This window comes from Saccopteryx bilineata, chromosome 6 (assembly GCF_036850765.1).
Source record: "Saccopteryx bilineata isolate mSacBil1 chromosome 6, mSacBil1_pri_phased_curated, whole genome shotgun sequence".
Taxonomy (NCBI): Eukaryota; Metazoa; Chordata; class Mammalia; order Chiroptera; family Emballonuridae; genus Saccopteryx; species Saccopteryx bilineata.
The window spans coordinates 172261755-172283400 of NC_089495.1; positions in this window are offsets into that span (position 1 = coordinate 172261755).

The following is a 21646-nucleotide window of genomic DNA, read 5'->3' on the forward strand; positions in this document are numbered from 1 at the left end:
AAATTATTTTATTATATAGATATAAAAATTAGAAGAAATGTAAATATTTCTGTCTCAGTTAAGGAATTATGGAGACTATCCTTAATACATTAAAAAAATATATAAACTAAATTTAAAATTTTCTGAATAACTAAGAACAGCAGCCCTGCACATTAATGTGGACATCTAAACAATTAATTCTGTTTGATGGGCGCAGTGGATAAAGTGTCACCTGGAAATGCTGAGGTCGCCGGTTCGAAACCCTGGGCTTGCCTGGTCAAGGTGCATATGGGAGTTGATGCTTCCAGCTCCTCCCCCCTGTCTCTCTCTCCTCTCTCTCTCTCTCTCTCCCTCTCTCTCTCCTCTCTAAAATGAATAAATAAAAAAAATTAAAACAAAACAAAACAAAAAAATCTTTAAAAAAATTCTGTTTGATGATAGTGAGGATAGCTACACTATTTTTCTAAAAATAAGCTATAACCTCACTATATTATGCAAATAATTCTGGCCAAGAACACATCATAACTATTAAGAGAAGGTAACGTGAGACTTTGCAAAGACTACATGGAAAGAAAAACTCACAGAAAGCACAGAGGTTTCAAGACAGACTACACATTGTGTTCTATTAACCACTAAAAAATGGCTAATGTACATTACACTGTGAGAAGGAATTCATCTAATGCCAACTCAGTGCCAATGATCTACACGCTATTCCTCAGATTTTTCTAAACAGAACCAGTGCATCTTCCTGTCCTTGGGCAGTTGGTCTGGGCTTTCCAATGGCCTGTTAATGCTCTTCAACAGTTTCCTGAATGATTTTGAGAAACTTTAATTGAAAGCAGGACTGGAAAAGGAATAGAGGGGAGAGGGGAGATCTTCCTGGCCTTGTGAGATGCCTTGAATGCCCTGGTTATATAACTATATTAAGAGCATTTTTAAATCTTAACTTTGGTCAGGTGGACTATAAAACAGCCATCATTCCATTATAATTAAATTCACCTCTTGAAGGTCAGATCAGGAATCAGATGTTTCCAAAACTCACCTGTTTTTTAAAAAGAAGAGAAAATCAAATAGATTTGCTAAGGGTTCTGTTCACTCTAGTCTCTCATATTTCAGTTAGGCAAAATGATTTACTCTCCTGTGGAAAAGGTTTTTTTTTAATAGAACTAAACCCAGAGGCAGCCCTATACCACTCTAGCCAAGTTCTGTGTGTCTATTGATGATGTAACTTATTTTAGAGGTGGCAGCAAAATTACTATGAACTGTTGGAAATAAAACCGTGTCAAGACATCTAAATTACTGTATAAGCATGATAACTGAGGCAGCTCTCAGGGAGTTCGAATACACATATTTTCCTACCTTATCTGCACCAGTTTTATGTTCCTCATTAAATGTTTTCAATATCTTGCTGCAGTATTTTTGAAACGTGGTCATGGTTAAAAGAAAAATGCATCATAAAACTGTGGTGGATAAATTTTGGGGTTTTAATGTGAGATAGAGCCACAGAATGTACAATGATTTGTTGGTATTTTCTTTCTCTCTCCAAGTGCTGATTCCATTAAGAAATTTATGTAGAGTAAAATTATTTTCACAACAATCATTAAACAAATTTAGGCAGTATTGCTGAGCACCAAATCAGGTTTACCTTTTCCTAGCTGGTTGAGATCGTGTTGCTGAAACTTCCTGGAAAACGCTCCCAGCCCCACAATTCCGGAAGGAAATCATTTCGTGCAGTTACTTTCATTCTGCTTCAACCCTTCTGCTTTATTCTTTTTGGAAGTATTCTTGCTTCAGAAGAAAAAAAAGCGACTATGACCTCGGATATGTACTATTGTGTTAATGTTAATTGTGGGGTGTCTTTCACACGCACAAGAACACCACCCTCTCCCCACAATAGGGGGAATCTGAGATAAGCTATGATAATGTGTGTACTCCATAAAGTTTGGAAGCATTAGTTGGCCTTTGGAGACGTGGTGACTAATCTAAAAATGTATGGGGGGGGTCTGAACTTCTTACTGTTCAATATTATAATAAATTTGTAAGTTGTGCTTGGCATAGTGTCCCTCTGATCATTCCTGAAGTCCACCGAAGTAATATCATATGACTGCCATTCTCTTCAAAACTACAAAAATAAGATGCTAGTGGCATGAGGCCCATTTAACAGATTAAAATTATTAAGTACAGCAGATAAAATTATGCAGATAAAATTCTTAAGTACAACATGTTTTTGCCTCTTTGCTTCTTGTAGTCTTAAGACTATGACAGTTTGAAAATCCAAATTTAAAAAAGGAAGCTTTTGAAAAATGTTGGTCCTCAGTTATGTAATTTCAAGCATTATATATCATTGATTCTATGAGCATACCCCAGATATCTTAATTCAGTGCTTCTCAAATATTAATTTGCATGTAGATCACCTAGGAATTTTGTTGAAATCAAATTTTGATTTGGTAGAGCTTGGATATGGCCTGATAATCTGCATTTACAGCAAGTACCCAGGTGATGCTGATGCTGCTGTTCCCCCACCATATGTTGGGTAGCAAGATCCTAAGCATTTCATGTGTAAAAATGCCCAGTAGCTCTGCTGGTTGGCACAGTGGTAGTGTTGGCCCAACATGTGGATGTCCTGGGTTTGATTCTCAGTCAAGGCATGCAGGAGGAGCGACCATTTGCCTCTCCATCTCCCCCTTCTCTCTCTCTCTCTCTCTCTCTCTCTCTCTCTCTCTCTCCCTCTCTTGTCCTCCCACAGCCATGGCTCCATTGGTTGAGTGCATTGGTCCCAGTTGCTGAGGATAGCTCTGTGGAGCCTCTGCCTCAGGTGCTAAAAATAGCTTGGTTGTGAGCATGGCCCCAGATGGGAGTTGTTGGTAGATCCCTATTGGGGTGCATGTGGGAATCTGTCTATTTCCCTGCCTCTCACTTGGAAAAGAAAAAAATGCCTGGTAGGTCATCAAGTATTGTACAATAGTTAGCTGCAGAGCCACAGAGCTCCTACCAGATGCAGAATACTATCTTCTTGTTGCAAACACAAGTCAACTATTTCTTTCAAAGGAGTTATTAAAAAAAATTTTATATTTTAACTGCCTTCTACTGGGCATTTGGAAATCAATCTTTTTTTTTTTTTCTTTTTTTTTTCATTTTTCTGAAGCTGGCAACGGGGAGAGACAGTCAGACAGACTCCCGCATGCGCCCGACCGGGATCCACCCGGCACGCCCACCAGGGGCCACGCTCTGCCCACCAGGGGGCGATGCTCTGCCCATCCTGGGTGTCGCCATGTTGCGACCAGAGCCACTCCAGTGCCTGAGGCAGAGGCCACAGAGCCATCCCCAGCGCCCGGGCCATCTCTGCTCCAATGGAGCCTTGGCTGCGGGAGGGGAAGAGAGAGACAGAGAGGAAAGCGCGGCGGAGGGGTGGAGAAGCAAATGGGCGCTTCTCCTATGTGCCCTGGCTGGGAATCGAACCCGGGTCCTCCGCACGCTAGGCCGACGCTCTACCGCTGAGCCAACCAGCCAGGGCTGGAAATCAATCTTAAGTGAGAGTGAGAAAGTCTGGAATTTTGGTTCCCTCTGGACAAGAGATCACTTGATTGCTTGGGGGGCCCTGGGTCACCCTCTAATTAGTGGTAGTCATTACAGCTGTGCACAACTGTTCTGGTTTTTGTCTCCTGTCAGGCTCACAGAGGGCTTGCCCTTTCCCACGCCCTCTGAAAATTGGCATGGTCAGATAACGTGCTTTGGCTAATGAAGTGTAGGATACTAGACAAGCATCACTTCCAGACAGAAGTGTTAGGAACCCTGCACAATTTGCCACATGCCTTTTTTTCTTTGTGATCTTGGAAACATATTTGTAGAATGAAACCTCTGTCAAGTTTAGACCCCCGAGTAAGTACAATGATTAGAGAACACCTCTCCTCCACATACATACACCAGTTCAGCTTGGTCATGTAACATAAGCAAGAAATAATAAACTGAGATTTAGAGGGTATTTGTTAATATGGCATGACCATCCTGATTTTATACATTGATTGAAACTACTTCTGAGAAATAATTCTTAAAAAGTTCAAAAGAGTTTTACATGAGCAGTTTCCATTACAGATGGTCTTTGCATGCATAAGAAGTTAGGTATCTGAGGTGACTCTTGCCTTTTAAAGGAAAAATCAATATGATTCATCTTTTGAGTGACCCTTATTGAGTCATTTAATCCCAGATTTATTGAGAACCTTTGTAAGATGAATATATAAGAAGTTATTTTGGGCCTAGCTGAAAGAACTCATTGTTAGTAGCATTTTCACACACCTTCAGAGAAGGATTCTGAAGGAATAAAGAGTTGTTGTGTTCACATTCTACTTTTAGGGTGGTCAGAATCAGACATATATAAAACATTCAGGCAAGATTTAACATCATGAGACAGTTTGAATTCTTATCACAAAGAAGCTGAAAGGAAAAAAAGTGGAGCCTCTGGCTTGACATGTAAATTTGTTTGAACAAGACAACCCCAAAAATCATTTCTGTCTAGAGACTCCAAAACAATTATGTAAATGAGGCTGCTACTTTCTATTCTATTTTATTTTTATTTAAGGTGAATGTGGGTCAGTTCAACTATTGTAAATTTCTCTAATAACCACTGGCGGAAATATCATCACATGGGTTAATGAGTTTATTAAAGAGGATGGTAAAAATAAGATCTAGTGCTTATCTCATTGATACTGAGCAGTCTGCCTCTTTTATTTTTTCGGTTTTAATATGAAGCTACTTTTTGACATTTAGTGTTACTAAATTACTTCAACTACTGAAAGATATTAATATAACTTATAATACATTTTGTCATTTCAGTAGAAGATTCTGAATAAGACTGGTCAGTTTAGTAACCTGAAAGAAATTAGTTCTAAGTTATTTCCTTGTGCCTGAAATTGCAAATGTCAGATTCCATTACAAACAGCTAAAACTGAAAGAATTCATCCCTGTCCATTCAATATAGGTGATCCTAGAAGTCTTTGTGCAGTGCTAAGCTTTAAATAGTTTAAAACTGTACTAGAACTCTGGTACACTCTTATCCTTATTGAACACCTACAACATACATAGCAAGACTTGTGCTAGCTACTAAAGATATGTAGTGAGCAGCATAGACAAGCTACCTGCCCTCATGGAGCTGCCAACCTTGGTGGTGTTAGACTGATAAGTAAATGTTTGTGAATAGCTGCTGTGGAGGTGTTCCCATTACTACTGCTGCAGAACAGACTATCCTAGAACTTAATGGTTTAAAGCATAACTGTTTGATTGTGTCTCATGGACTTTATGGGTTAGAAATTCAATCCGAGTATGGCTGGGGGATTCTTCACTGAGTGGGACTCAGCTGGTGGATGGATCAGTCTAGAGCAGTGGTAGTCAACCTGGTCCCTACTGCCCACTTAGTGGGTGTTTCAGCTTTCATGGTGGGCAGTAGCAGAGCAACCAAAGTATAAATAAAAAGATAGATTTAACTATAGTAAGTTGTTTTATAAAGATTTATTCTGCCAAACAGCGAAAATCTGACATAAAGTACTTGGTAAGTAATTATTATTATATGCTTTAACTTGCTGTAACTCTGCTTTATAAATTTTATAAAATAAAGTTACTTCCCTACTTTATAAATCACCATTACTGTGGAACAGGTGGGCGGTTAGAAAATTTTACTACTGGCTCTGGCCGGTTGGCTCAGCGGTAGAGCGTCGGCCTAGCGTGCGGAGGATCCGTGTTCGATTCCCGGCCAGGGCACACAGAAGTGCCCATTTGCTTCTCCACCCCTCCGCCGCGCTTTCCTCTCTGTCTCTCTCTTCCCCTCCCGCAGCCAAGGCTCCATTGGAGCAAAGATGGCCCGGGCGCTGGGGATGGCTCTGTGGCCTCTGCCTCAGGCGCTAGAGTGGCTCTGGTCGCAACATGGCGACGCCCAGGATGGGCAGAGCATCGCCCCATGGTGGGCGTGCCGGGTGGATCCCGGTCGGGCGCATGCGGGAGTCTGTCTGACTGTCTCTCCCTGTTTCCAGCTTCAGAAAAATGAAAAAAAAAAAACCCAAAAAATATATGTAAAAAAAAAAAAAAAAAAGAAAATTTTACTACTAACAGTGATACAAAAGCGGGAGTTAGGTATAAAAAGGTTGACTACCCCTGGTCTAGAGGGTCCAAGCAGCTGCACTCCCATGTCTGGTGGTTAGGAGTGGCTAAGATACTGACCTCACATGAGACTATCAACTAGAACATTCATGCATGGGTTTTGCAGCCTGATGATCTCTGGGTAGTTGGATTTCTTACATAGGGGCCGGGTTCCTCAATACCAAGTGTCCCAAGAAAACTAAGTGGAAGTTTCATGACCCTTTTAGACTCAGCCTGGAAAGTCACATGACAAACATTTAGTAGTTTCTTATTGATTACAAGTAAGCCACAAGGCCAGCCTAGCGTCAAGGGTAAGCAAATTATATTCCATTTTCTTGATATGGGGATGGCAAAGTCACGTTATAGAGAACAAAGATAAAGGAGATACTATTATGGCCTTATTTTTTATGGTAAAAAAATTATATTTAGAATTAGCCAGCTGTATTCAGTTTAGATTATCCCAATAGTTTTGGTAACATTTAAAACATCATACACAATCAGGAGCCAGTTGAACATATACCAGCTTCTCTCCACTAGGCTGAATCAAGATGTTGGCCTTTGCCCCATCTACGTCAGTGTGAGCTGATTGTGCTGGCCTTGATATCCACAATGAACATAATTGTGTTATTGTTTTCTGTCATCTTCATGGCTGACTCACTGGTGGGGAACTTGATAATAGAATAGTATTCAAGCTTGTTTCTCCCTGGGGTGAACTTCCATAAATGTTTAGACTGACTTTGGAAACACAGTGCCTTGGGTCATTGGTGACATGTGGATCTCCTTAATTATATATGTCATGTCGTTGCCAATTATTTTGTCTCTTGCCAGACTAGGGATGAAAATAGCCAGATCTTGCCTTTGCCACTTGCTAGATATGAGAGCTTGTACAAGGTACTTAACCCCCCCTAAGACCCAGTTTTGTCCTCTGTAAAATGTGGTAATAAACCCAAACCAAGGGCCACCCCTAACAGCTATAGCCCCAGGGAAAGTGCACGAGATACTATTGGTTCCTCCCCTAGCATTCTTTCTCTGGTCCCTTTTCCTGTATTCCAAAGTCCCAGGAACTTCACAAAAATGCTATACAAAAAACCCAGTCAGCAAATCCAAGCTCTATTCACCCTCCCCTCAACTTACCCCAGACCCAGGAAGTTACCTAAAGGCTACTCTTTGGACAACGTCTGTCTTTGGGAGTGAAGAGGGTCTTGTACGCCCTGAAAAAGAACTTGGGACCACTTAAACAGAGGTTTCTGAGACCCCTGCACCCATCACATAACTATTAAGGGAAGAGACACAGGTTCTGATAGTTATAACCACTTGGCCCATGGCTGGGAGGGGCTTCTCTTGCCCCTCTTATTTGAGGGTGATGCTGTCACAATCCATGGTCATTGTGTGAATTACATGAAGTTAAGTCATGGGAAAGAAGTACTTTATGTTTGACATACAATAGATGTTAAAAATAGTGGTTTCCATTTCTTCCCATGTTTGTATTTGACTAAAAGGAGTTTTTTTCTATAGGAATATCTATAAATGATATTCTACATACTGTGGGAGACACAAAGGCCATCTCTGTGCCATCTCTTCTCTCAAAAGCATTATAAGTTAACTGAGGAAAGAAGACACTTAAAAAGGTATAACTGATCCAAAGGCCCTTTATGAAAAGTAAAAATAATATATACCCTGGCCCTGCGGAGCGTAGAAAGTGGAAGAATTTGAGCTGAATGCTCAAAGAAAACCACAGAGAAGATGCTCTAAGAATAGACAGACAGAGAAGGCATTTATAAGTCACATGTAGGGCCAGTGACTAGACTCTCCCTGAATGTTAGAGTTGAGAAGAAATGTGAAATAAACTGGCATAAGCAGTGGTGATCAGCTTCTTTTACCTTTGATGCTAGAAAATGGGAAACCATTGATGATTTGCTTCTATTTAATACTAAAAAAAAGTCAAAAATTACTCTGAGATATTTAGTTTTTGCATGCAAATTGACTCCTGCAAGGGAGATGATATATACACTGTCCACAATCCAAGGAAATACAGTACTGTATTTGTGAGAGAAAAGAGAAAGGGAAGAGAAAAACTATGCATGGTCTGGGAACAGTGAACTTTGGTCTACTTATTTTGGGTCAACTGATTTGCTAGCAGCTGGCTAAAAGTTCAGATGGACCATCTGACCTTGAGTAGACCAAATGGGAAAAAACTTTAAACCCTTTAAAAAATATTGGGTTTGGGGGTGTTTTTTGTTTTTTGTTTGTTTGTTTATTTCTTTGTTTTGATGTATCTTAATCCCTTCTTGAGCCTCACTGAGGAGCAAGGAGTAAGAATGTTATAAAGCCAAAATTCTTCTGGAAAGAAATCTTTAGAGGGCTATAATGTAATAGAAGGTAAAAAAAAAAATTGTAAAATTACATATTCACTAGAATTATAATTATGCAAAACATATATATGAGATAAGCCATAAGAAAATACTCTCTGATTAGAAAAATTGTTTAAAAGGGCTATTTTCTGCCAAATTCTCAAAACTTTATGCTATCATTTCATTACTCACATATAATGCACTTGATAACCTCTAAAGAGGATAGTGGTGCTTTTTGGTCTAAGAAAGGTAGAAATACTAATAAAGAAGAAATGCAGGTACTCAAAAGAAACATCTGGTCACGTGTATGTGGCACACTGGTTTATTGATGGGTGTGGATTTTTGTTTTCTGAAATTTGAAAAATATAAGGTCTACTGGAAAGTTCTGTCCATTTTTGGAATAAAACAAAATACAAATTTTTCTTACCGTCAATAAACTTTATTAAATAATATAATTGCCATTATTATTAATGATTTCTTGCCAGCATGAGGGCAATTTGTATATCCCATTTTTGAAAAATGTTTTATCTTTTGATGCAAAAAATTGAACCAGTGCTTGTTTGATATCTTCTTCATTTTTAAATTTTTTGCCCTTCAGAAAATTTTGTAAGGACAAAAACAAGTGATAGAGGGTGCTAAGTCCGGGGAATATGGTGGATGCAACGGACATGCTTCTGTAGCATTTCTTCCTTGTTGAAATTCATAAAAATTACAGTGGCGTAAATGAACTTTATCAGTAGCCATGGGTACACTATCGCTTCACAGATAAGTCTAATGTGAGTCAACTTTGTTTTAGTTAATTTGCTATGTCAGTATGTATACATTAAGTGATAAAAATAGAGAGGCACACATGCGCCTAATAAACATGTGTTTACATGACGAAACTTGTTGTGATAGAAATGGACAGAACTTTCTGGTAGACCTTATAGTAACTGACACCTGGCTTTCTAAAGGAATGGTTTCTCACATTTCTGGATCTGATGTCAAAGCAGTACAATCTTGCCTCTCTCAAGGTGCATGAAGCCTTGTGGGCATGGATGGCTCTGACAGGAAGGTCATGAAAGAGGTCTGCTGTCTTTATGTGAGAAGACACACTTCTTTCCCTCCAGTCTTGATATTCACCCTGAACTGAGAAAAGAGGAATAAACAGGACTGACTGGATAGTGACATTCATGAGTAATTCAGGAAGCCAAACATGCAGCTAGAAGCATACCCCTCTCCACTGGGAATCTGTGGAGAGGGAAACACCACCAGGGTCCACTGACCAGCTTTAATCCATAGGTTGGGAAAGTATGAATTACACATTTCTGTCCCTCTGCAACAGTGGGGAATCATGTTCAACTGCTAACAACAAAGACTGATTTGCAGTGTTTTAAAATTTATAAGGATTTAATATATAAAAGACAACTGAAAATCAGCAGGCCGGAGCAGTTGCACAAAGTGTTCATGACTCAAGCTTCCCTTTATTCTTATGCTCTATTTTCTAGCTTTATTTTGTGCTCCCATTCAAAGATCACCTCATGGCAAAGTGGCTGCTGGAGTTCCAGCCTTTGTATCCACATTCAAGGTAGCAAGAAGGAAGAAGAAGTTTTATTCCACTGTTTTTTAGGTAGATGTCTTAGAAATCTCAAACTGTACTTCTATTTGTATCAGTTTGGCCAGAACTTAGTTTTATGGACTCAGGAACTTACAAACAAGGCTGGGAAATAGAGTTGCTGAGCAGGAGATGTTGCCTAAGGTTTTGTTTTCTAAAGACAAAACGTAAAAATTAATATTTGGATGTGAGAATTCTCTGTTAAATTTGTTATTTATGAGATTAAGAAAAAATATACCCAAGTTAAATGTATCAGAAAGTCCTTTCTAATGATATATAATGGTGATATCATTTCTTCTTTTTAAAAAATGCTTATAAGAAATGAAAGATTTACTTCAATATTTTGAAGTGTGAGGTGAGAAATAGATTTGTAGAGTTCATTTCCCCACTCTAAACAGTTGATGACAGCATACAAATCATGTTGTAAACCTCCCTCCTAATTTCAAAGCACAATTTTGCTCTTGGTATAAATGACCAAAGTCAGAGTTAATGCAAGATATGAAAGGGCATTTTGAAATATAAAGGATGGCATTAATTCTCTGAAACATTCTATGAGCTGATCCCTGCTCCTTGTGTGTCTGACATAATCATGACTCTCCTCATGGTGTTAGCAATTTAGGTAATTGTGAATGATAAAATTTTAGCCCAGTGTTGTATATGCACAAACGTGCACACCCTTTGCACAGTTTTCTTCCCCTGCAAACTTTTGTATTAAAAGGTCTAGCTGAAGTCCCAATCCGTTCCTTTCCCCAGCACCAGTGCCCTGTCATCTGTTCCCTTTGTACCCAGGGACCGATTCTACTGTTTGTCTTTACCAATTCATTCCCAACATTCAACAGACATGAAACTAAATTGTAACATTGGTTCGAAACACTTCATTACTTCACTGTGGCCTGTTAGTGTCGTATGTAAATTTCTTATCTTCCCAGGTTTAGCGTGAGCCCTGTGTGTGCCTCATACATCTTTGTATCATTTCATTTTAGGCACTATATCTTTCCAGGTGGATGGGGTCCTATAGATGTCTCTGGCATCGGAACTCAGAAGAGCATATACTAGCCAGCTCATTAAATGTTTCCAGTACAGAAAAAAAAGGAAAAAAAAACCTTACTCCAAATTTTTTAGTCTCAATAAAACACTGTAACACACATTTCAGGGTAACTAAAATGACAGAGACAGACAGTGCCAAGTGTGGCATAATGGAACTGCTATTCATTGCTGGTAGACATGTAAATTTGTGCAACCATTTAGGAAAAATGTTTTCCCATATCTACTGAAGCTGAAAAAAGCATATTTTATGACCCAGCAATTTCTCTCCAAGTTATATACTCAACAGAAATATGTACAAAACCACAGCATGTACTAGTGTGTTCTGGGCACTATTCATAACAGCCCCAAATCAGAAACTACTGATAAGCCCTTCTACAATATAATGAATGAAGTAACTGAGGTATGTATTCACACAGTGGGATATTATATGACCACAAAAATCAACCAACTACTGCTACATACAAAAACATAAATAGATATCACAAATATAATGTTGAATGAAAGAAGCTTTCATTTATATAAATTTCAAAAACAGGAAAACAAATCTTCCTACTTGACACAAACAACACTCTGGACGTTACCAGCGGGAAGGGGCATGGACAGGAGGTAAAGGGGGTCAAATGTATGGTGATGGAAGGAGATTTGACTTTGGGTGGCAAAGACACAATGCAAATATACAGATGATGTATCATAGAATTGTACACCTGAAACCTATATAATTTTATTAACCAATGTCACTCAATAAATTTAATTTAAAAAAAGAAATCAGGATAACGGTTACCTGGGATGGGAAGGGGTTACCTTTGGTAAGAGACATAATAAGGGCTTCTGAGATGCTAGGGATGTTGTATTTATTATTATTACTATTAGTAGTAGTAGTAGTAGTAGTAGTAGTAGTAGTATTAAGTGAGAGGATAGGAGTCAGAAAGACATGCACCCTGGAATTCAGCCAATAAGCCCCCTATGGGGTGATGCTCCAGGCTGTTGCTCCGTTCCTCGGCAACTGAGCTAGTTTTAGTAACTGAGGCAGAGGCCACCAAGCCAACCTCAGTTGACTTGGGGTTCAACTCGCTTGATTTGGCTGCAGGACAGGGAGGGAGAGAGAGAGAGAGAGAGAGAGAGAGAGAGAAGGAAAAGGGGGAGGGGTAAAGAAGATGGTCGCTTCTCCTGTGTCTTCTGACTGGAAACCAAACCCAGGACATCCACATGCCCAGCAGATAATCTACCACTGAGCCAACTGGCCAGGGCTGGATGTTGTATTTCTTAATCAGAGTGCTGGTTACATGAGTATGATGTATTCAGTTTGTGAAACACAAACTGAGCTATATAGTTATTTGTGTGTTTTTTAAATCTGAGACTGTTACATATACTTCAATAAAAAATGTACTAAAAACAAATACAGAAATGTTAAGCTGTGGTTGGTATATACTATGTAATCACCCATCCCAGTGTTCCAGTGTGTTACTGGGCATTGTTAAAGGGTTTATAAGAAAAGTCTCCAAAATCACTTGTAGTTCTAATATCCTATAGTCCTACAATTCTATTAAAAGCCCACTGGAAAAAGGCTAGAGGAAAAATTCTTTGACTTTAGGTCAGAGTAGGAAATGCCAATTGCTAGGGAGAAAACCCTGGGGCCAGCCGCCCTCTGTACCTGACCTGACTACCCTGGTGTCCCAAGTCATGGGGACAATCAGTATGTGATGAGGCAGAGCATCCCCTCCTGAAGAGGTGAGAGGCCAGGGGGCTGCATCGTAACTGTGCTTCCTGGATTCCTTCCTCTTTTCTCTCTCACCTGCGTAGCAACTTTCCTGGTGGGCACCCTTTGCTTTCAGTGCTGACAGTCAGCTGGGGGAAGTGCCCTTTCTTCTCTTTCCTCATTGGCATCCCTCTTAATTCTCCTTATTATATCTGCTGCTCTGAGCTCGCCCATTCATTGTGTGGTGTGCTCCCCACCCACCTAATAGCCAAACTTGCCCTGTTCCCTTTTCTGGGAGCACACAGCATTTTAAAATAAAAAATTTAAAACACTCTCCCTCTCTGTCTCACTGCTTAATGGCGTACTTGTCTATTTCAATGAACTCTCGCTCTACTTACTTCTCAGAAAGAAATAAGCGAGGACAGAAAATAAAGAATAGAAGGGATAGCGGTGGGCAGAAGGGTGGAAAGCAGAAATGGATGTGAGATCAGCACCTCCTATCCCATCACTTAGTTATTAAACACTGCTCACATGTGGGGACAGATTATAGAAACTACAAAGGACACCAGCATGATCTCCACAAGCTGCTGGCCTAAAGGGGCTGCAGGATGTGGGCAAATGTACAAGTAAGCAACAACAGAAACCACAAATTAATACCAATGCAGTGATGAAACAGAAATCTCCCAGGGACACACAAGGGCCCCGGGCCCCTGAGACAGTGTCAGTTGTATATACAGAGCCTCATGGAAGACCTACAGGCTGCAGTGAGAAACACCTTCCACGCAATTTCAGTCTGAGGCTGGTTTGAGAGATTAATGAAGCATGGAATGGGCTGGCTCCTTAATTATAAAATAAAGAGAAAGCACAAAAGTTGGCTCTGTTAGGTCCACTTGAGGCTCTCCTATGGGAGACTTACCAAAGGAGAGAATAACAAAGGGTAATCATGTGAAGCTAAGGAAATTTCTCAGCACAGAGAAGTAAAATCTAGTTCATAGGGGAAGACTTCGGACAAAAATTGTGAAAATTTTATCACCCATTGTATTTCAAACATTGTTGTACAAACTTAACCTGTCGTCCCAAACCCCCCTGGATTAATGCACAATCCAGGCCCGAGTCCTGCCTGTTTTGGGTCCAAGGCATTTGCTGGGATCCGAGATGGGGGGCAGGAAGTAAAGAATATTGGTTTGTTCCTGCCATAGTCTACTTCCTCCCTTGATATAAAAGACCAAATAGTTATAAAATAACCTAATCCAACCACTAAGGAATCAACCAGATATGATGGGTGCCTGGCTCATCCATTTCTAATTTCTGTGATTTTCTGGTCCACAAAGCAACTGAATAAAATAGAGTCAAACAACCTGAATTCTATTGGAAATGCATAAAATAAAATTTTCATGTTGCTCAATAATGTATTTTGCTGCTTACTTTAAGGACCATTGTCTGCAAGCCACCAAAAGATAGAAACCGACACCAAGCTTAATAGTAAATATTCTTGGTGCAAACACTTTTATGGGGTTTCCCATGTGCCAGCCATAATGTTCTAACCACATGACCCATTTAGACAAATAAAGAAACCAAAGGAATGTCCATTTCATTCACTCATTCAAGAAGTTCTTGCACTCCCACCGCATGCCTGGACAGAGGCAGTCTGCTCAGCGGCAGGGGAGTGCTGAGCGCAGGCAGGACGAAGAGCCGGTGCCTCAATCTGCCTGGGCAGCCATAACACAGTTCCACAGGCTGGTGGCTTCAGCAGAATTTTATTTTCCCACAGTTCTGGCGGCTGGAAGTCCGCGGAGATGTGGTTTCTCCCAAGGTCTGTCTACTTGGCTTGCAGACGAGCATGTCCTCACATAGCCTTTCCTCTGTGTTGGCACATCTGATGTCTCTGTGTCCTAATCCCCTCTTATAAGGACACCAGTCAGACCAGATTAGGGTCCACTCTAGCAGTCTCATTTTAACTTGATTGCCTCTTTAAAAGCCTTATTTTCAAATATAGCCACATTTTGAGGTCCTGGGGGTTAGAGTATCAATGTATGAATAGAGGGGGTGGATGTGGACACAATTCAGCCTCTAACAGTTGAGAAGACAATTTGATTCCTTAACCATGATCATAGGACCTTAGCTTTATTGCCCTTAAACTGGGGCTGGCAGCTTCTTTTTCCCAGACAACATCAGGATTCACAGAAAGGTCTAAATGCTGGCCGCTCTCGGAGAAATCTCCCCACACTGTTTGTTATCCAACAGTCCACCAACTGCAATACAATGACAGCTTGTGTGGACCAAGGGAAGCAACTATGGCCAAAGGTCCAGAGTGTTTGCTGAAAACATCAAAAAGGTAACATCTGCTTATACTGTGTTTTTCTTTCATTTTCTCCTCTGAATGGTTCAGAAGTAAATAAAGTGGATTTCAGTAACCCTGACACACCGAGGCGGGATCCCTGCCTCAGTAATTCCTTCTGCGCCTGTCACTCTCGTACTGGCTCTGTGGCACTTCAAACAATGGTGATTCTTTTTCTGCCGTGAATTTGAATGAAGGGAGAGCTGTGAAGCTAAGTTGTTCCTGCTGTTTGGATGGGATTTCATGGTCTATCTGCCAATTTATGAGGAACACCTACTCTGTCTAGTTTTCCGGATTTATTCTGTTTACAATTTCTCTTATCTTCTTAATCTTGAAATAAAGAACTTTTGAACCCAGGAGTAGATTATATCCTCCAAAACATTTATTTACATCGATCCCATTTAATGGTTTGGAAGAACCATTTTAAAATGTTAAAAAACAAAAAACAAACAAACAAAAAAAAGCGAATGTGACTGAGCAATCACAATGCGTTGCCCGCACAACGCTCCGAATAATGTGTTCCCAACTTTGAATTTCTACACTCCCCTTTTTTCATTATTTATTTATTTAAATTTAGAAGGTAGAGAAATACTGTAAACCATTCAGATGTAGCCAGTCATACAATAAAAACCATTTCTTATTTCTACCCGATCACTTTTCCCTCTCCTTCTCACACCTTTTGTGAATATTCAAGACTTATAAATCCAGGTGCAGGTGCGGCACTACGTGGCGTTGTAGCTGCCTGCCTTGACAGGCTGCAGCTAATTTGGTGCCGAGTCTAACTCCCTCCTGCCTCAAGCTCAAGAGGCTGCTACCTTTGGTGGGGAATGAAGAGGAGCCATCTGCTGCTTCAGGGCCGGGCCCTCTTTGCACAGAAGAAGCTGCGAGGATGTGCATTCTGTCCTGAGTTCTAATATGGATTCCTTCTGTGACTTAAGAGATCATTTTCCATCTCATTGCCTTTTGTTCCTTCTCATTAAGATGGCAGAACATCACCAGCTTTCTCACTCACAGGAGTATGATGGGGGGAAATTGAGAGTTAATTAATTAACTGGAGAACAACCATGCGAGAGAGATAATGAGGATTTCTATTGCATTTCCTTGGTTTGGGGTAAAGCCAGCCCAAATCAATTTTAATCAGAAGACTGGGGTCTCAAATTTTCATGACTAGTCACAATTTGAGGTTTAAAATGAACATGAATCTCTCAAATATAGTTTTTTCCAATTAGATTTTTTTTTTCGCCTGCAAGACTGACTTTTAGTACCTGCTTCACTGGGTTAATCAATAAGCTATTTTGTGTTAAGTTTAGTAGTTCCATTGTGAGTCCATGAAAATGACAAGGACTTTTTTCTTTGCTATTTAATGCTTGTTGTTGTTGTTGCTGTTTAAGTTTATGGCAGAAATTCCATAGTCCAATATGAGTTTGATTCTTTCCATCTTTTATTTTTAGAGATAATCTTGGCCAAAACCCAAGACAGAATAATGGATGTAATGTCAATGAGGTAAAAAAAAAAAAAAAAGTTCTCTGATCTCTGATCACCTGCTGCTTATCCAAATGTCGGTTTTCCAGGGTGAATTTGATAGAGCTGTTTCCCTGCTCTCTCCCTCCTGATACTCACTGCTGATGGGAAATGGGCTGAAGCATACATATGTAGACCAACAGAGCCACACGAATGGACTTGCCTTCCCGCTGTCAGCAGGACTGGCGTCTGTTCTAAGCTCAACCTTAAAGAGCTGTGGTTTAAGCAACTTTGATGTCCCAGATCAGTGATGCCCAGGCATCGGCTGAGCTTTCATTTCCTACTGCCTACTTCATTCCAAGCAGACTGGGATCTCTGATTTGTGCTTAGAGAACACAGGCTTTCTCTACTTTATAGAGCAATTGCTATCCCCCTGTCATGGCCATAGCAAATCAAATCACTTTCTTGATGAAAGAAGAAAGTCTAACCGGGCAAGAGGTACAGCCTCCACTGTTCTTCAGTTTCTCAACGTATCTGCTGAAATACTCCTCAAAGAAACATCTTCTCCTCAGTGTGGAAAATCAAGTCAATTGTATCTTATTCATTCAACCAATGTTTATTGATGATCAGTATGCGGTATGTATGCACTAGTTACTAGGAACAAAAGGAATGTATAAGGCACAGTCTGCCTCAAAGAGGCAACAGTTAATTTAGGGTGGGAGAGAAGCGTAGCAAGGCAAGAAGGTAAATCCCAAATCCACTGGTTTGCCCTCTTCATAGGAAATCTGGCCAAAGAATGAATGAACTGATAGTGAAGACCCCATATTCTTGGAATAGGCAAATTGAAGAATTCCTGTTTTTTATCAATTCTTCCAGATAAAATTATTTGCTTTTATCCCTCTTTTGTCAAATTTCTTTTTACCAATAATGGAGTGAGAAGAGGAAATCCAGATAATCCAATCCAACCCCTTCATTTAAAAATTTAAAAAACCTAATCCCATTGCTCTGGCCAGTTGGCTCAGTGGTAGAGCATCGGTTAGCCTGATGTGTGGATATCCTGGGTTTGATTCCCGATCAGGGTACACAGGAGAAGTGACCATCTGCTTCTCCTGCCCTCTCCCTTCTCTCTCTCTCTCATTCTCTCTTCACCTCCCACAGCCACAGCTCAATTGGCTTGAGCAAGTTGTCCCAGGGTGCCGGGGATGGTTTTGTGGCCTCTGCCTCAGGCCTTAAGAAATGGCTCCGGTGCCGAGCAACATACCAGCGGCCCCAGATGGGCAGAGCACCACCCCCTGGTGAGCTTGCCGTGTGGATCCCGGTTGGGGTGCATGCAGGAGTCTGTCCCTGTCTCTCACTAAAATAAAAATTAAATTTAAAAAACCCCTAACTTCAACCCTAAATGATTTGCCAAAAATCATATTGATTAAAAGAAAAAATGGTGGGGCCTGACCTGTGGTGGCGCAGTGGATAAAGCATTGACCTGGAACTCTGAGGTCGTGGGTTCAAAACCCTACACTTGTCTGGTCAAGGCACATTTGGCAGTTGATGTTTCCTGCTCCTCCCCCCTTTCTCTCTCTCTCTCTTTCCTCTCTAAAATGAATAAATAAAATAAACTTAAAAAAAAAAAGAAAAAAATGGTGGACTGGGTCTGGAATTCAGTTTTCCTAACCAATAACATGTACTTTAGAATAAGAAATTACAGTGTAATTACTTAACTTCCTCGTGACATTTTTTTAATACCTTCAAGTTTGTGGAGAAATTTTAAGTATATAGAGAAATTAGATTCATAGAATTAATTAAAGTATAACTTGTTAGATTGCAAAATAGTCACAAATTCTTTCATTCCTTCATCCTTGAATATACTCTTTACCTTGTGATTGCCTTTAACCAAGTAGCCATTGATAAGAGTGAGACTAGTTGAGGCTCCAGGGTTCTCATGCCCTGGGGATACACTTTCTTGCTGTTGTTGGAACCTGGCTCCAAGTGAAGGAGCCAAAGAGAGCTTTCTGCATGATGAGAGACATGCAGACTAGTCAGACCAGTTGCCCTTGTCACCTAAGCCAGTACGTACAGGCAGCCTCAGCCAAATCACTAACTGCGTGCAGATGCATGAATGAGCCCAGCTGAGCTCAGTCAAGCCCAGACCAGATGGAAGAACACCAGCCAACAGCTGAGCTAAATAAATGGCCATTGTTTTAAGTCCATTATAGCTGGGGTGGTTCATTGCAAAACAAAAATTAAGTAATACAATGAGTCTAAGAATGAATAAACTAGAAAGTGAGTTCAAGAGAGAAGAGTAGAGTACACTGTTGTTAGGGTAAACTGTTAGATATTTCTTTTGAAATCTACATTTTGTATGCAAAATAGCAGAATCTTAACACTGAATTGGCTATTTTCTAAAGGTAATGCCCAAAGTTATATTTTATCTTTTCTCCCTAGGAGAATTTTCTTCATGGAGTAGATACAAGTTCTCATTACACTTATTTTCTAATGAAGTTCAATTCTTGATCACTAATTAATATGAAATTGTAAAAGAACTTTTCTATTAAAAGCACATATAGGCACACACACACACCACACACACACAAACACACACACGCACACACACACAATGCTGACAGAGGCAGAACTGTGCCTCCCCTCACAGGGTCATTCATCTGGGAGAGTGCATAACTTGATCTCCTGAGCCAGACAGCTGTTTACTGTGGATTTCTGCCAGGATAACCCTTGGCATTCTTCAAAGATTTCTCTATTAACAAGAGCATCTCTATAATGCAATATACTTTCAAGGAGTTGAAACATAACCCTGATAGGATATGAAGATAACACTTTGTAATAAATGAATGCAACACTATTTCCTGTGCTCTTTGAGAACAATACTTAAAACAGTTTTTTGAAGTCTATTCAGAAAGAGAGAAGTTCCCAACAATATTCTGTAACTTCTCTTTCCCATTGCACTTAGAAATTATAGGAAATATATATATATAGATATAGATATAGATATAGATATAGATATAGATATAGATATAGATATATAGATATATATTTTAAACAAAAATATAATCAGATTAAAAAACAGGAAGAGATTTTTTGGTAGACAAGAAGAAAATGAGACTGCACTATAAGAAGTGAAAATCCATATAGGAGATGATGCCCATAAAGGGTAGGTCCTTTGGGGTGCTCCCAGCCCAGAGTTAGCAAAAATTGAAGAAGGAGAAGACCTAGTGGGGGGCAGCCCTAAATCACTGGTGGAATACTGTCAACAGACAAGTCAAACAGTTAGCCTACCTTCTTCCCCTTTCTTCAGGGCTGGACAGTACTCAACAGGGCTCTATTAGTTGAAACAGAAGAACTGAATTGAGCATCTGGGTAGGAGAGGCAGGACAATACTTAGGAAGATGGTGACCAAAAGGAGTATTGGAAATTACTCATGTCCAGAAGATGGCATGCCCTGCCTAACAACACATCTTGTACCTACCTCTACTCCCAAAGCTGGGGAAGTGGCTGCAGTCTACCTCAACTGAAAAGCCCACTAAACCAGCATAATGATTAATGGGAGGACCATGGAAAACAGATGTAATATTCAGAGTCAGGTCAATAGAAAATTAGAGCAAACAGTTGAATGAGTCAACAACATGGGCACCAAACTCAGCAATCAAGTAAACAGAGTTGATACAGAAAACAGAAGAAGATTTAAGAATGATTACAAACTCTGTTCTCAGATAAATATAAAAGGATACTATAGCCACAAAAAATCAAAGATATAAGAAATTGTTTAAAATATATTGTTATAATGAAAAGTTAATAGACTGAACAGCAAAATAGACATTAATGTAACATGAATTAGTGGCCTGGTAGACTATTATGATAAGCTATTCTGCCAGAATCCAGGGCAAGAAGACAAAAAAAATTATAAGGTATAAAAAAAATTAAGGATTTTGGAGGAACAAGTGCCAACATCTATCCAATAAGAATTTTAGGAGAGAATGGCGTGAGTGGAGAACACTCAAAGCAAATATAGAAAATGAAATCACAGAACTAAAGAAAAACAGCATTCAAATTGAAGATGCCCAACTCTATGTTATAGGCAGGAAATACATCTATAATATATCCGTGTCAAAAGATTGAAAATATATAATAGATATAAAGTCTAGACTAGGTAAATGCTACTCAAAGAGAGCTATTGAACAATACTTTTAGGCAAATCAGAATCAGAAAGCATGAAAGGGGCAAGAGGTATTTTATCCTAATAAGAAAAACAACTAACCAGCCTAACAGTCCCAAACTGTTATTTTATGACATTTCCTCACAATGATGACAATAAGGAAATGTCACTCTGGTATTCTTAAAATACCAGTGATTTAAGGAAATCTGCAGTTGGCATTACCAAGGTCCTGCTCTCTCACTGACTGGGCTCCTACTCACATATTTAGTACAATATTTCACAGCTTTAGAATATTTAAACACAACTGAATTAGAAAAACAAAACCTTTAACAAATTCACTCCAGCTAATAATAGTGACTATAGGGGAGAGTCAAGTTTGGTTAGAGAATAAAAAAGGCGTTTCCTAAGTCTGCATTACTTGAAATTATTTTTACAAGTTAGATATACCCATGTATTAATTTTGTAATTAATCTATTTTTAAAATAAAAGATTATATATAAATATATACATATCTATCTAGATGATAGATAGATGGATAGATAGATGATAGATAGATAGATGGATAGATAGATAGATAGATATAGAGAGCTATATACATATTTTTAAATTGTCCCATACTTAATAATACTTTGACATATTTAAGCCAGGAATAAGTCTAACCCCAGCCTGAACTGGCCATTCTCTTTTATCTACTGAAACCTTGTCTCTGCCACACATTTTTATCACTAAATTTCTTCTTTTTCTTCACTGTTGTCCAGTTGTTAAATGAACTTCAATTAGAATATTTTGGATGAAAGAGATTTTCTTATATCCTCTTTCATAGTAGAATATTAATAGTATTTAGAAATAATATTTTTAGTGAATACTTATTATGTGGCACTATATGCAT